Raw genomic sequence first — 17,289 nt, 5'->3', positions numbered from 1 at the left:
GGTGCTTTTTTCACCAAAATTGCATTTTTGGGTGGTAAGCAGGTGGTACGCAGACCATAGTGGGTGGTATGTCGATGAATTTTAGGCCCCAGAGTACTGCATATAGTTTTGGTCTCCGTATTTAAGGAAGGATCATCATAGGCAATCCCTCGAATCGAGAATGACTTGCTTCCACGTCAAAAAGTTCACAGGTGTTTCAATGATGGACCTAAAATTCTAGGTCCGAACTAAATCTTGAAGGGTGGAAGATGCCTGTGCTTGGATTTTTTTTTAACGTGTGGTGACCATTAGTTGCATTGGAGGTTGTTCAGAGAAGTTTCACTAGGTTGATTCCGGAGACGAGGATAGGTTGAGTAAGTTGGGCCTATACACATTGGAGTTCAGAAGAGTGAGAAGTGATCTTAACGAAACATATAAGATAATGAAGGGGCTTGACAAGGTGGATGCAGAGAGGGTATTTCCACTCAGAGGGGGAACTAAAATTAGTCGGCATAGTTTCAGAATAAGGGGCCGCCCATTTAAAACTGAGATGTGGAGGAATTTCTTCTCTCAGAGGGTTGTAAATCTGTGCAGATTGACAGATTTTTGAGCGATAAGGGAATAAAGGGTTATGGGGAGTGGACAGGGAATTGGAGCTGAGTCCATGATCAGATCAGCCATGATATTAAATGGCAGAGCAGGCTCGAGGGGTCAAATGGCCTACTCCTGCTCCTATTTTGCTGTGTAAAATTAAAGCTTGCACTTCCATGTTCCGCCACCAGGGTGCTCATCCCCTGAAGTCCCAAGGGATCCCAGCATCCCTTGGGACCACTGTATGTAAGCCGGCCCCTAAAGCCTGTTCCTCACTCTGGAGTGTCTTATAAAGACTGAGTTCACTGTTACTTTAACCTCCCTGTGTGCAGCCTCATCTGTGTTAGGAACACAATAACTGGCGACGAGAATACGAATCTAATACAAAGTTGCAGCAAACTGTGGGCATCCTGGAGAAGTTCTCGGAGGGTGAGGACTGGGAAGCCTATGTCGAATGGCTAGACCAGTAATTTGTAGCCAACGAGCTGGACGGAGAAGGAAACGCTGCAAAAAGGAGAGCGGTCCTCCTCACAGTCTGCAGGGCACCGACCTACAGCCTCGCGAAGAATCTTCTGGCTCCAGTGAAACCCACAGATAAGTCGTATGAGGAGCTGTGTACACTGGTTCGGGAGCATCTTAACCCGAGGGAGAGCGTGCTGATGGCGAGGTATCGGTTCTACACGTGCCAGCGATCTGAAGGTCAGGAAGTGGCGAGCTACGTCGCCGAGCTGAGGCGACTTGCAGGACAATGTGAGTTTGATGGCGACCTGGAGCAAATGCTCAGAGACTTTTTTGTACTGGGCATTGACCACGAGACCATCCTACGAAAACTTTTGACTGTAGAGACACCGACCCTCAGTAAAGCCATTGTGATAGCATAGGTGTTTATGTCCACCAGTGATAACACCAAACAAATCTCTCAGCACACAAGTGCTGGCAATGTTCATAAATTAATTGGAACTGTGTTTGCGAGCAGAAATGTACAGGGCAGAACCCATGAGTCTGCAACTGCCAGCAGGCCTCAGGTGACCCAGATGACTCAGCATCCCCAACAAAGGATGAATGCAAGGCAATTCAAACCTTGTTGGCGTTGTGGAGGCTTCCATTCAGCCTATTCATGACGCTTCAAAGGGTATGTTTGCAAGAGCTGTGGAACAATGGGGCTCCTCCAACGAGCTTGCAAACGAGCTGCAAGCTCTGCAAAACCTGCTAACCACCAAGTGGCAGAGGAAGATCAGTCCATGGTGGATCAAAGCAATTTCGAGCCTCAGAGAGAGGAGGCAGATGCTGAAGTACACGGGATGCACACAATTTCGACGAAATGTCCACCTATAATGCTAAATGTAAAATTGAATGGCTTACCTGTAGCCATGAAACTGGACACTGGCACTAGCCAATCCATCATGAGTAAAAAGATGTTTGAGAGACTGTGGTGCAACAAGGCATTCAGACCAGCCCTGAGCCCCATCCACACGAAACTGAGAACGTACACCAAAGAGCTTATCACTGTCCTGGGCAGTGCCATGGTCAAGGTCACCTACGAGGGCATGGTGCACGAACTGCCACTCTGGATTGTCCCGGACGATGGCCCCACACTGCTTGGAAGGAGTTGGCTGGGCAAAATCCGCTGGAACTGGGATGACATCCGAGCGCTATCACATGTCGATGAGGCCTCGTGTACCCAGGTTCTAAACAAATTTCCTTCCCTTTTTAAGCCAGGCATTGGAAACTTTTCCGGGGCGAAGGTGCGGATCCACTTGGTCCCAGAGGCATGACCCATTCACCACAAGGCGCGAGCGGTACCTACACATGATGAGGGAGAAAGTGGAAATCGAGTTGGACTGGCTGCAATGCGAGGGCATCATCTCCCCAGTGGAATTCAGCGAGTGGGCCAGCCCGATTGTTCCAGTACTCAAAAGTGATAGCACGGTCACGATTTGTGGCGATTATAAAGTAACTATTAATTGTTTCTCGCTACAGGGTCAATACCCGCTACCTAAGGCAGATGACCTATTTGCGATGCTGGCAGGAGGCAAGACATTCACCAAGCACGACCTGACTTCGGCCTACATGATGCAGGAGCTGGAGGATTCTTCAAAGGGCCTCACCTGCATCAACACGCACAAGGGACTGTTCATCTACAAAAAATGCCCATTTGGAATTTGGTCAGCTGCAGTGATCTTCCAGAGAAACATGGAGAGCCTACGCAAGTTGGTACCACACACGGTGGTCTTTCAGGACAACATATTGATCACAGGTCGGGACACCGCCGAGCACCTACAAAACCTGGAGGAGGTCCTCCAGTGACTGGATGGCATGGGGCTGCGGCTGAAGAGTTCAAAATGCGTCTTCATGGCAACAGAAGTGGAGTTTTTGGGGAGAAAGATCACGGCGGATGGCATTCGGCCCACAGGCACCAAGACAGAGGCTATCAGGAACGCGCCCATGCCACAGAATGTCACAGAGTTGCGGTCGTTCCTGGGACTCCTCAACTATTTTGGTAACTTCCACCCGGGGTTAAGCACTCTTTTAGAGTCCCTACATGTGTTATTGCGCAAAGGTGAGAACTGGGTATGGGAAAAAAACTAAGTAATTGCTTTTGAGAAAGCCAGAAACATTTTATGCTCCAACAAGCTGCTTGTATTGTTTAACCCATGTAAAAGACTTGTGCTAGCATGTGACGCGACGTCGTACGGAGTCAGGTGTGTATTACAGCAAGCTAACATTGCGGGGAAGTTGCAACCTGTTGCCTATGCTTCCAGGAGCTTGTCTAAGGCCGAGAGTGCCTACAGCATGATTGAGAAAGAGGCATTAGCGTGTGTGTTCGGGGTAAAGAAAATGCATCAGTACCTGTTTGGCCTCAAATTTGAGCTGGAAACCGATCACAAGCCCCTCACATCCCTGTTCGCTGAAAACAAGAGGATAAATACTAATGCCTCAGCCGCATACAAAGGTGGGCACTCCCGCTATCAGCGTATAACTATACCTTCCGCCACAGGCTAGGCACCGAGAACTGTGCGGATGTTCTCAGTCGGCTACCATGGCCCACCACGGGGGTGGAAATAGCACAGCCTGCAAACTTGTTGATGGTGGCGTAGCCCGCAGACTTGTTGATGGACATGGAAGTGTTTGAAAATGATAAATCACCTGTCACGGCCCGCCAGATTCAGACATGGACCAGCCAAGATCCTCTGCTGTCCCTAGTAAAAAACTGTGTACTGCATGGGAGCTGGGCCAGCATCCCCGTTGAAATGCAAGAGCCAATCAAGCCGTTCCAGCGGCGAAAGGACAAGCTGTCCATTCAGGCAGACTGCCTGTTGTGGGGTAACCGCGTAGTGCTACCAAAAAAGGGCAGGGAGACGTTCATCTCGGATCTCCACAGCACAAACCCGGGTATAGTAATGATGAAAGCGGTAGCCAGATCTCACGTGTGGTGGCCCGGTATCGACTCTGACTTAGAGTCCTGTGTACGGCAATGCAGCGTATGTGCTCAGTTGAGCAACGCGCCCAGACAGGCACCACGAAGTTTGTGGTCCTAGCCCTCCAGACCATGGTCGAAAATCTATGTCGACTATGCGGGCCCGTTTTTCGGTAAAATGTTCCTGGTGGTGGTGGATGCTTTTTCAAAATGGATTGAATGTGAAATAATGACGGGAAGCACCGTCACCACCACCATTGAAAGCCTGAGGACCATGTTTGCCACCCACGGCCTGCCTGACATACTGGTCAGTGACAACGGGCCATGTTTCACCAGTGCCGAATTTATAGAATTCATGACCCGCAATGGGATCAAACATGTCACCTCGGCCCCGTTTAAACCAGCCTCCAATGGGCAGGCAGAGTGGGCAGTACAAACAATCAAACAGAGCGTTAAACTAGTCACAGAAGGCTCACTCCAAACCCGCCTGTCCCGAGTACTGCTCAGCTACCGCACGAGACCCCACTCGATCACAGGGGTGTTCCCGACTGAGCTACTCATGAAAAGGACACTTAAAACCAGACTCTCGCTGGTTCACCCCAACCTGCATGATCAGGTAGAGAGCAGGCGACAGCAACAAAATGTAAACGATGGTCGCGCCACTGTGTCACGGGAAATTGATCTGAATGACCCTGTGTATGTGCTAAACTATGGACATGGTCCCAAGTGGATCATGGGCACGGTGATAGCTAAAGAAGGGAATAGGGTGTTTGTAGTCAAACTAGACAATGGACAAATTTGCAGAAAGCACCTGGATCAAACGAGGCTGCAGTTCACAGACTGTCCTGAACAACCCACAGCAGACACCACCTTTTTCGAGCCCACAACACACACCCAAAGGATCAACGACACCACGCCGGACCAGGAAATCGAACCCATCATGCCCAACAGCCCAGCAAGGCCAGGCTCACCTAGCAGCCCTGCAGAGCCAACAACACGCCAGCCTAGCGAGGGCACAGGCAACACACCAGAACAGGCATTTGTACCGAGGCGGTCCACCAGGGAAAGAAAGGCTCCCGACCGCCTCACCTTGTAAATAGTTTTCACTTTGACTTTGGGGGGGGGAGTGATGTTGCGTATCTGTAAAGCATGCACTCCCATAATCCGCCATCAGGGAGCTCATCCCCTGAAGTCCCAAGGGATCCCAGCATCCATTGGGAGCACTGTATATAAGCTGGTCCCTAAGGCCTGTTCCTCACTCTGGAGTGTCTTATTAAAGACTGAGGTCACTGTTACTTTAACTTCCCTGTGTGCAGCCTTATCTGTGTTAGGAACACAATATATTTCTTGTGTTCTTATGTTCTTCATGGCTTGTATAAAGAAGATACTAATGATAATGAGGGTGTTGATAGAGAAGAGAGTTAGAGTGATGGGTGATAACTACCTGGGGCGCAAGAGGCAGTCAACAAGGATTTGTGTTTCAGTACCTTATTTAATTTTGAACTTCTGATCAGTGTACGTCTTTGTGGAATAATGGTCGTGCTCAGTTTCTCGGATTGGGGATGGATCCAGATTCTAGTCACGGTCTGGTTAGTAAGTTGGAAATACTAAGCTTTACCAATATTAAGGATCATGGTCAGACTGGTACTGTTTCACTGTTGAATTGCGTTATGCTCTCTACTTTGTACTTTGGATGAGTTTTTGCTGATTCAATGCTGAACTTTTCATGTCCCCACCCCCTCCACTGAGTTTTACTCATGGAACGAGAGGGAAAAGACAGGGTCAATATTGTGCAGGTAAATAAAGAGACACGGGATTGTGATGTTGAGAAGTAACATGAGGAAGTAAAGGGGGCAAGGCTACGAATCATAGAATCATAGAATTATAGAACAGGACAGATGGAGGCCATTCGACCCATCGAGTCTGCACCAGCTCTTTGATAGTCCCATACCCTTCATTCTTTCCCCATAGCCCTGCAATTTTCTTCTCCTTCAAGTATTTATCCAATTCCCTTTTGAAGGCTACTATTGAATCTGTAACCACCACCAAATCCTAACCACTCAGTGTATAATAAAACTTTTCCTCGTGTCACCTCTGGTTCTTTTGCCAATCACCTTAAATCTGTGCCCTCTCATTATTGACTCTTCACCCATTGGAAACACTTTCTCTTTATTTGTGCTATCTAAACCCTTCATGATTTTAAACACCTCTATCAAATCTCCTCTGAGCCTTCTCTGCTCCAAATAGAAAAACCCAGCTTCTGTAGTCTGTCCACATAACTGTGTTCCCTCATCCCTGGAACCATTCTAGTAAATCTCTTCTGCACCCTCTCCAAAGTCTTCACATTCTTCCTAAAATGTGATGCCCAGCATTGTATACAATACTCCAGCTGGGGACGAAGCAATGTTTCTTTTATAAGTTTCGTATGATGTGGATAAGGGAAAGGAGATTTTTGATGAAGGAAAAGTAGATGGGACACCAGCTCACAGAAGGCAGTGAAGAGTGTTTTCTTTACATAAGGAATAGGAGCAGGAGTAGGCCATACAGCCCCTCGAGCCTGCTCCACCATTCAATAAGATCATGGCTGATCTGATCATGGACTTAGCTCCACCTCCCTGCCATTCACCATAACCCCTTATCCCTTTATCGTTTAAGAAACTGTCTATTTCTGTCTTAAATTTATTCAATGTCCCAACTTCCACAGCTCTCTGAGGCGGTGAATTCCACAGATTTACAACCCTTTGAGAGAAGAAATTTCTTCTCATCTCAGTTTTAAATGGGCGGCCCCTTATTCTAAGATCATGCCCTCTAGTTCTAGTTTCCCCCATCAGTAGAAACATCCTCTCTGCATCCAACGTGTCAAGCCCCCTCAGAATCTTATACGTTTTGATAAGATCACCTCTCATTCTTCTGAATTCCAATGAGTAGAGGCCCAACTTACTCAATCTTTCCTCATAAGTTAACCCCCTCATCCCCGGAATCAACCTAGTGAACCTTCTCTGAACTGCCTCCAAAGCAAGTATATCCTTTCGTAAATATGGAAATCAAAATTGCACGCAGTATTCCAGGTGTGGCCTCACCAATACCTTATATAGCTGTAGCAAGACTTCCCTGCTTTTATACTCCATCCCCTTTGCAATAAAGGCCAAGATTCTATTGGCCTCCCTGATCACTTGCTGTACCTGCATACTATCCTTTTGTGTTTCATGTACAAGTACCCCCAGGTCCTGCTGTACTGCAGCACTTTGCAATCTTTCTCCATTTAAGTAATAACTTGCTCATTGATTTTTTTCTGCCAAAGTGCATGACCTCGCACTTTCCAACATTATACTCCATCTGCCAAATTTTTGCCCACTCACTTAGCCTGTCTATGTCCTCTTGCAGATATCTTGTGTCCTCCTCACACACTGCTTTTCCTCCCATCTTTGTATCATCAGCAAACTTGGCTACGTAACACTCAGGCCCTTCTTCCAAGACATTAACATAGGTTGTAAATAGTTGAGGTCCCAACACTGATCCCTGCGGTACTCCACTAGTTACAGTCGATTATATTTGGTCTTTTATATGCATAAAAAAAACTGTAGTTGAATTTTTTACTTGATTGAGACTTTAAATACTGTACCTGTGGATAAATCCACATGCTGATTGGTTGCTAGCCCTGTACTTGCCTATTATACCTTGCCCTTGACTGAGGGTACCTCAGCATGATTTGAACATCTTCTTATCAAAGGAATAATGCTCTTCAATATTTGTACAGTCTGATTAAATATAATAGAAACATAGAAACATAGAAAATAGGTGCAGGAGTAGGCCATTCGGTGCTTTGAGCCTGCACCACCATTCAATATGATCATGGCTGATCATTTTTGCAACTTTAGTACCACATTCCTGCTTTCTCTTCATACCCCTTGATCCCTTTAGCTGTAAGGGCCATATCTAACTGAGGAGGTTGTGCACTGCAGTGGTGAAATGAGGATAGAACGGTCACTTAAAGGACTTGACCTGCAGTCCCATCCCCCAATTAGTGAACCATCCTAAAACTCCCAAGGCAGGACATACACGAGTCTGAAATTGTTCAATAAACTTATTCAAGAAGTAAATACTCATTTAAAATGGAATCTGGTGAGCATCTGCTTATGGAATACTCCTTCTGGGTTCTCTGACAATTCCATCCATTACAAATTGGATTAACAAATGTAATAAGAAGAAAGTCAATTTCTAATGTTAAGGTTATTAATGAGGAATTCGTCAAGCAATCCAAGGTGAGTATTTTGCTCCAGGTGAGATTTGCTATTACTGAATTAAACAATGGGGAAGATTTCAAAGCATCACCACAGGTATGGATGGAGAGCAGCAGTGACACATGTTATAAAGACATGCGTTGCTAGATTTTCATTAGTAGTTTGGAAATACGAGGGCGGGGTGAAGGGGGTGGAATCAGCTCTCTCACACTTTTCAGGGAAAGAGAAATTTTGTCTCCAATCATTGTTTAAAGTAAGAATCTTTCCATTTGAGCCATTTAAAAAAGGAAACAATTAAAAGTAAAGAATTGGGATTTATGCAATAAGTAAATTTTAGGAATTTGTGCTCTCGGTGCAGAATTTTTCCCACTGGGAGGAAATGTCACAAAGTTATTTGAATGATCGGAAATTTCTGGGATTGCACTAACTTCTGTGCCAGAATTCCTGAATGTGCTCCTGGAGTTATTGAGCTCTATTTTACTGGCGCCGTGTTAGCACGGGTTGTCAAAGAATATTACCTCACAGGGTTAATGCCCGTGTCTCTACCGATGTTAACCTAGCTTCCTCATACTCCTCGGGGAAACTAGTTTAGCAAAGTTGGCCCGATTTTAACTCCAGGTGGATTCCCCGCTCAGGCCTGAGTTAAAATTACAGCCGGGTCTCAATTATGTCATTGGGCCGCAGGTAGCTGAAACACTGTCAGGGCACATAAGGGAGGGTATGTCGGAGTTAGCTGCTGCAATAAGGGAACTCACCCAGATCCCGCGGCCATTGACAGAATCAACTGCCACTCCCACTCCAGTCCCCAAACCAGCCTCTGAAGAGGCCCAAGCCGGGCCTTCCACATTACCGCCTGCCCACGCTCCCCATCAAGAAGTGTGCAATACCCGAGATGCTCAAAAGGATAAGCTTGGTACCAAAAGAATAAGCTTGGTGCCACTGCCTGCGGGCAGGGGTGAAGTCACCAAGACCGAGCACAGCAGGCCATCTTAGTACAGGTGGAGGAGAGATGGGTGCAGCTTTTCTTTGCTACTGTTGTTTTTGTTGTTGTTATTGTTGTTATTATTATTGTTATTGTTGTTACTGTTATAACTGTTCTCACATTAAAAGATTTTTGTAAGTGATGTAAATTTACAAGTTTTAAAGTTTGTAAGTGATCTTAAAATTTGTAAGTGATCTTAACTGAAAACTTTAAAGTTTGATACAAGAATATTTTTATTAAAATTAAGATACGTACAAACAAGTGTTTGTTAAACTTTTGAATAAAATATATTTTAAATTATAACTGAATCATTTACATTATTTGTTCTATTATTAACACAACTTTTGGAACTAAAGAATAATCATTCCCATTATTTGTTCCATTAAAACAACACAACATTACGGAACAGATCCAAACAGTAAATATGATCTACTTGGAATAGTTGCCCGCTCTCCTCTGCCGTCGTGCTCCGGGTTCAGTTAGTTGCATGGCTTCCTCTTCTCTTCCTCTTCCTCCTCTTCGTCATCTGCATGTTCCTCCTCATCATCAGCCACTCTCACCTCAGGTGGGTCTTTCAATACCAGGTGCTGCTGCCTCATGATGGCTAAGTTATGCAGCATGCAGCACACAACACTGAACTGACCGACAATCTTAGGAGAGTTTTGCAAGTAGCCTCCAGAATAGTCTAGGCATCAGAAACGCTGCTTCAAGATCCCAATGGTTCTCTCTATTATGCTGCGCGTCGCAATTTGCGACATGTTGTATTCCCGCTCAGCTTCCGACCGGGTTATGTGTAGGGGCATCATGAGCCAGGTGCCGAGGTTGTACCCTTTGTCTCCCAGCAGCCAGTTCTGCCCTTCTGGCTGCTGCTGAAACATGGCAGATATAGCGCTCTCGCATAGGATGAATGCATCATGGGTGCTCCCAGGCTGTCTTGCATCGACTGACATGATATGATGCATGTCGCCACACACGAGTTATACATTAATGGAGTGGAAACTCTTTCTGTTCCTGTACATCTCGGAATCCTCCAAAGGTGCTCGAGAGACGATGTGTCCTCGAGAGGTGATGTGAGTACAATCAATGCAGCCCTGTACCTTTGGGAAGCCAGCAATCCTGGAGAAGCCCACAGCGATGTCACGCATTGCCTGGGCGATCATGGGAACTTTATGTAGTCATTCCTCCGGACATATAGTGCAGCAGTCACCTGCCAAATGCAGATATGTGTTGCATGTTGGGAAATGGTGCATACATTCCCAGTTGTGGCCTGGAATGATCCAGATGCATAGAATAAAAGTACAGCTATAACCTTTATTTCAACTGACAAAACAGTCCTCCTGATGCTTCTAGGTTGCAGATCTGCTTTTACTACCTCACAGATCTCGGTTACAACTTATTTGCTGAAACGCAGCCTTCTCACACATTCTGTATCACTCAGGTGCAGGTATGAATGCCTGTCTCAATATACCTGATGTGGGTAAGGCCTCCTGCCCATCATCCTACGTGCTCTGAGGTTCCTCATACAATGAGGTCTAATCAATCGTCTGCTCTGCAGCACCATTGTGCAGAAGGCTTGCTTGAGGTATGGCATTGTCAATATTGCAACCATAATTAAATTGTAGCTTTGCAAGAAGCTCAAAACAGCAGGACAAAGGACTTAAACTGTCATGTATGTATGCTTGGGGTTACTAGCCACCAGGTGGCACGACTGTCGGAGGTCCTTGGGCTGTACGCACGTGTGTGCGGCCCAGGTATAAAAGGCAAGCCATCATGTAATGTATTCACTTTGGGCCCAAATAAAGCAGAGCCAGGTTCATACCTGTGTTAGTTTACAGTATTCCGTCTATCGAGTTATTACATACGTAACACTTGGCGACGAGGTAACTTAAGAAGCTTTGCATGCAAAAATGAGCACAATTGGAATTCTGGAGGGGTTCGTGGAGGGAGAGGACTGGGCAGATTTTGTAGCTCACTTGGACCAGTACTTCATGGCAAACAAAATGGAGGAACCCACTGATGCAGTTAGGCGCAGGGCGAACTTCCTCACAGTTTGTGGTCCGAAAATCTATGGACTCATAGAGAATCTTCTCTCGCCCTTAAGTCCAATGGACAAGGACTATGAGAGATTGTGTGCTCTGATATGTGACCATCTCAAACCAGAAGAAGGCATCATCATCTCACGATATCGATTCTACAAACACGTTCATTCTGAGGGCCAGGATGTGTGGGAATTCATTGCCGACCTAAGACGTCTAGCTGGACTGTGTAAGTTCGAAAATGCGTTGGGAGACATGCTGCGGAACTTCTTTGTAATCGACATCAACCACGAGGTGATCCTGTGTAAGCTGCTGGCGGCGGAGATGCTGGATTTGAGCAAGGCCATCACGATTGCCCAGGCATGCATGACGACAGACAAAAACTTAAAGCAGATATCATTGAACAATCGAAACTCGGCAAGTACTGTAAACAAGATTATATCGTCGTTTGGCAGAGCTGCGTATGGCAGGACCTACTCAACTGCGTATATAAAACCTGTGGCTGCCCAAAGTCTGCCAACGGGAATGAATCCGATATCACTGTGTTGGCGTTGTGGGGGCAATCATCGGCCTCATCAGTGTCGGTTTAAACAGTATATTTGTAAAGGCTATTCGAGTCAGGGGCATCTCCAGCGCATGTGTCCGCAACTGAGCAAGCGTGCTGCGACACACCACGTGGAGAATGATGACCAGTATAGCGTGGATCCGATATGCAATCTGAGATACAAGAGGAGGAAGTGTATGGATTGTATACGTTCCGAACAAAGAGCCAACCGATAATGATTAATGTGAACCTTAACGGTGTGCCGGTACTGATGGAATTGGACACCGGTCCGAGTCAATCAATAATGAGCCAGAGGACATTCGACAAGCTGTGGGATACTCAGGCTGTGAGGTCTAAGCTGAGACCAGTCAATGCCAAGTTGCGTACGTACACTAAAGAACTCATAATGGTGATTGACAGTGCAGTAGTCAAGGTGTCGTATGATGTTGTGGTTCATGATTTATCGTTATGGATTGTTCCAGGCAATGGTCCAACGTTGTTCGGCACGAATTGGCAAGAAAAAATCAAATGGAATTGGAACGATATCAAAGCGTTGTCATCGGAGGATGATACTCCAGGTGCTCAAGTGCTGAGCAAGTTCCCCTCGCTGTTTAAACCAAGCACCGCCAATTTCACGGGAGCCAAGGTGCAAATCCACATGGACTTGGATGCAAGACCCGTCCATCATTAAGCTCGGGCATTGCTGTACATGATGAGGGAGAAGGTCGAAATCGAACTGGACAGACTCTGGCATGAAGGGGTCATATCACTGGTCGAATTTAATGAATGGGCCAGCCCCATTGTTCCTGTGTTGAAAAGTGATGGCACTGTCAGGATTTGTGGAGACTACAAGGTTACGATCAACCGAGTTTCAAAACAGAATCAATACCCGTTACCGAAGGATGATGACCTGTTTGCAACGCTAGCCGGGGGGAAGTCATTCACATAACTGGATCTGACGTCGGCCTACATGACACAAGAGCTGGTCTAGACGTCGAAGAAACTTACCTGCATCAACACTCATAAAGGACTGTTTATCTACAACAGGTGTCCTTTCGGAATTCGCTCGGCTGCAGTCATATTTCAGAGGAACATGGAGAGTCTACTGAAGTCCATCCCTAGAACCGTCGTGTTCCAAGATGACATCCTGGTCACAGGTCATGACACCGCTGACCATCTGAATAACCTGGAAGAGGTTCTACATCGTCTGGACAAAGTGGGACTCAGACTGAAACGTTCGAAGTGCGTCTTCATGGCACTGAAAGTTGAATTCCTGGGGAGGAAAATTGCTGCTGATGGCATCAGGCCTACGGACTCGAAAAGCAAGGCTATCAAAAATGCACCCAAGCCTCAGAATGTGACGGAGCTGCGTTTGTTTCTTGGTCTACTCAACGACTTCGGTAATTTCCTACCTAGATTGAGCATTTCATTAGAGCCACTGCACATGCTGCTAAGAAAAGGCAACAACTGGGTTTGGGGTGTGTCTCAAGATAGAGCTTTTCAGAAAGCTACTAATCTGCTTTGCTCTAACAAGCTGCTGGTACATTATGATCTGTGTAAGCGTTAAGTATTGGCCTGTGATGCTTCAACATATGGAGTTGGTTGGTTGCATGCTCCAACAAGCTAATGAGTCGGGTAAACTACAACCTGTTGTGTATGCTTCTAAATGTTTGTCAAAGGTGGAAAGCACCTGGTAAAAAAAGAAGCATTATTCTGTGTGTATGGGGTTAAAAAGATGCATCAGTACCTGTTTGGTCTTCGGTTTGAACTGGAAACAGATCACAAGCCACTCATTTAATTGTTTTCGGAAAACAAAGGTATCAATACCAGTGCATTGTCCCACATCCAGGGGTGGTCGTTGACATTAGCTGCCTATGATTATGTCATTCACCATAGAACTGGCACTGAGAATTGTGCCGATGCACTGAGCCGTCTGCCTTTGCCCACACCGGAGGTGGAGACGCCACAACCTGCAGATCTACTGTTAGTTATGGATGCTTTTGAAAGTGAAGGAACCCCTGTTATGGCTCAACAAGTTAAGAGCTGGACCAAGCAGGACCCGATATTATCAGTTGTGAAACTTTGTATCCTTAGTGGTGATTGGTCTGCCATACCCAAGCAAATGGGTGATGAGATCAAACCTTACAACCATCGCAGAGATGAACTATCCATTCAGTTAGATTGTTTACTGTGGAGTAATCGTGTTGTTAATGCCTAAGAAAGTGTTAGATCTCTGAATTTCCAATGAAATACGAACTCCGATTGTAGTTTTAATGTCACTTTATTTTTGGCAGCAGTAACAAGTTCTTGGCTTTAAGCCAGGTCTTTGTCCTTCTGAGTCCACATGGTCAAAATGGCTGTACTTATACCTGGATCAATTTACAGAAAAGAACTCGCCTTCTTTGACCTTATTGGCTTAATTATTAGTCTTTTAACTTTTTAATTGGCTCGCTACCCAAGGTCCTAAAATGTCAAGTTGATTGATGAGTTAATGCAACATGCTGAACTGCATGTAGCAGCCTTGACTTGGGGGTCTGTGAATTTTCACAGTCTGTCTAAATGCAGCCTGTTTGAATTCTCTATCAATCCCCCCTTTGATTCTTTCACAAACTGAATCATAAAACATCAGGTGTCACTGGTTAAACATTCTACAAAATAATTTCATACATGTCCTTCTAAAATTTGTTGATGTGTTTCGCCACATGTCCGGACTAGTAGCTTCCACACAAATTTACACCAACCCGAGTTCCATCGTGGCCACAATGGAAGTCTGGATTTAGTAGGTTAATTAACCTTATTCCAATTTAATCCAAATCAATATCTTAATTCAACCAGTAAACAACCTTCCCTTAAGCATAACATACCCCTGTGCCACATACAGACGGTCTGCTGGGACTTGCAAGGTGTCTCACATGCGGGACAGCAGCTACAGCCACCTGGTCGCAACAACATTTAATCAACATAAACAAACAATATAAAAGTAAAACAATTACAACAAATAGAATTAAACCTTCCACCAATAAAGTTCCTATTGAACTTAGCCATTCAGTGGCTCCGCTCCACAAAGTAAATGATGGGGGTTGCTTAAGTTTTTCTACCTCCTTTTGGATATGCTCCGCTAAGTGGGTAATTTCTTCGGAGCTATCTGGGATATATGTGCAACACTCAGTTCCGAGTAGGGCACAAGTACCTCCCTTTTCAGCCAGGATGTAATCAAGGGCCAGTCTATTCTGTCGGGATACTGTGCGGATTGCTACCATTTCTGCATTGATTTTAACAAGGGCCTCTGAGGTATCATTGGCTACTCATTCCACAACGGATGCCATGTTAATGGATTCCCTTGCCAGTTTGGTGGTCCCATACCCAGGGATCAGAATGGCAAAGAACCTCTCTGTTTCTGTGATAGCTCTCTTAGGCCGGTGTAAATGTTCCGACAGTGACTTTATATGATACATATAAGGCACAATGTAGGCTAAATAGCAGGATCCCATCCAATTCTGGGGCAGCCAAGGGTAGGCCTTGTGGCCACACACCCAATAGGTGCCATTATATGCAATGAATGTTAGCTGTTTCTTTGTCAGCAACACTCCGGGGCCTATCCAGGCTTTTCCATCTGTTTTATTCAGAATCCCCGTTACGTTAAAAATTCCCACATCGGCCCAGTTTGGACGGTTCCGTAGCTTGATTATCTTATAATTCCGGGAGCAGTTACTATACCCCATATTTTGGCCTCCTTTGATGTTTCTAATCAGACATACCGATTCCCCCGGTCTTCCTATTCCCGTTGTATTAGTGATAACAAAAAATGGGGGCTGTTTGGAATTATTGTAGCACGGTTGGTATCCCCCTTCAAAGGTAGTCAGATTGTAACCTGCTGACTTCCATTTACGTGCCCAGTTTTCCGTATCCTGAAACGCATTGCCTGTTTTGTTTTGATTAATTATCCACTCAGCCATTTCCGAGATATTCAAGGGAACTGGCCTCAAGGGAATCCCTCCCTTTGAGTGAATAGGAATATGCGCACACACCCAACAACTAGAAATGTTACCTTGTTTGGCATAAATGTATGACATATATAAAAAGGTATTTACATGTAATTCCCTTGGTACTCTACTATTTCCCTTTGGTGCAGAGGGTTGGCTAGTAAGAAGTAGGCCTATGCCTAGAATACCTACAATCAATAATACAGTAAATTTATACATTTTTGCAAAAAGTAATTGTCCTTATTAGATTTCAGCTTCAGTTACGGGTGCTCATTTAATGTGTGAAGTGTGGATCCAGGCTTTCTTTTCTTGGACTTTAACAGCTGCCTGGGTGGTCAATAACACTTGATAAGATCCCTCCCACTTGGCACCCAAAGGTTCTTTATGCAACTTTTTCACATACACCCAGACTCCCGGGATGATGTCGTGTCCTCCTTCGGGTGGATTACCCCAAGCTGCCGATACCTGTTGGGAAACAGAACCAATGGCATTGGTTAGGTTCTGACAGTATGATAACAAAGTGTCACTCATTAAGTGAACATCAGCTTTCCGTAAATCGATAGTTCCTGGCAGTGACATGGGTCTTCCTGTTATAATTTCAAATGGGCTTAGACCTGTAGTTCTGTTCGGGGTTGCCCTAATGCTACATAGCACTATTGGTAGTGCCTGGGACCATGGTGTTCCTTCTTGGTGATATTTGGCAAGCCATTGTTTCAGAGTTCGATTCATTCGTTCTACTTGTCCTGATGATTGTGGATGATAAGGACAGTGTAAATCCCACGTAATGTTCAGTAACCTACAGACTTCTTGGCAGACAGCACCTGTGAAGTGTGTTCCCTGATCTGAGTCAATGCTACTCGGGACTCCCCATCGGGGAATGTAATCCTTACACAAGACCTTTGCAGTGTGATTGGCTGTGGCTCTTTTAGTTGGGACAGCTTCTACCCATCTAGAGAATCTGTCGACCATGACAAGAATTTTAGTGTATCCTTGGCATGAAGGAAGAGATATATAATCAACCTGCAGATGCTGGAATGGTCCAACAGGAGCAGGGGGCCTCAGTTGGGGCATTACCGTGATGGGTCCAGAATAATTTTTCTGGCAGACCACACAGCGGTCTGTTACCAGCTGGGCATGTTTTTAAATCCCCGACCACACCAGCTTTTCTGGAACCGTGCTGTCATCTGTTGTGAGGCCAAGTATCCCCACGAGTGGATCTGTTGGGCTAAAAAAGGCATAAGCGCTTGTGGCGCGACTGGCTTGTCGGTAACTCTTTGTCTCCAGACAGCATCTTCGCATAGCTTAATTCCTGCCTCAATCCATGTCCATTTTTCCTCTCGGGAGCACTCGCCTTGCATTGTTTGACGGTCTCATATCAGAGTCCTGAGTGCTTTCAATCTGCACATCTGTGTTGGTTCTTCTGGAGGAACGCCCTGTGAGGCGGCATCTTTAGCTGCCTGGTCGGCTAGGGCATTTCCCTGTGCTTCTGTGGTATTTTCCTTGGTATGGGCCTTA

This window comes from Pristiophorus japonicus, chromosome 9 (genome assembly GCF_044704955.1).
Source record: "Pristiophorus japonicus isolate sPriJap1 chromosome 9, sPriJap1.hap1, whole genome shotgun sequence".
NCBI classification, from domain to species: domain Eukaryota; kingdom Metazoa; phylum Chordata; class Chondrichthyes; family Pristiophoridae; genus Pristiophorus; species Pristiophorus japonicus.
The sequence above is the reverse complement of the archived record's forward strand: the minus strand, read 5'-3'. Positions refer to the sequence as shown.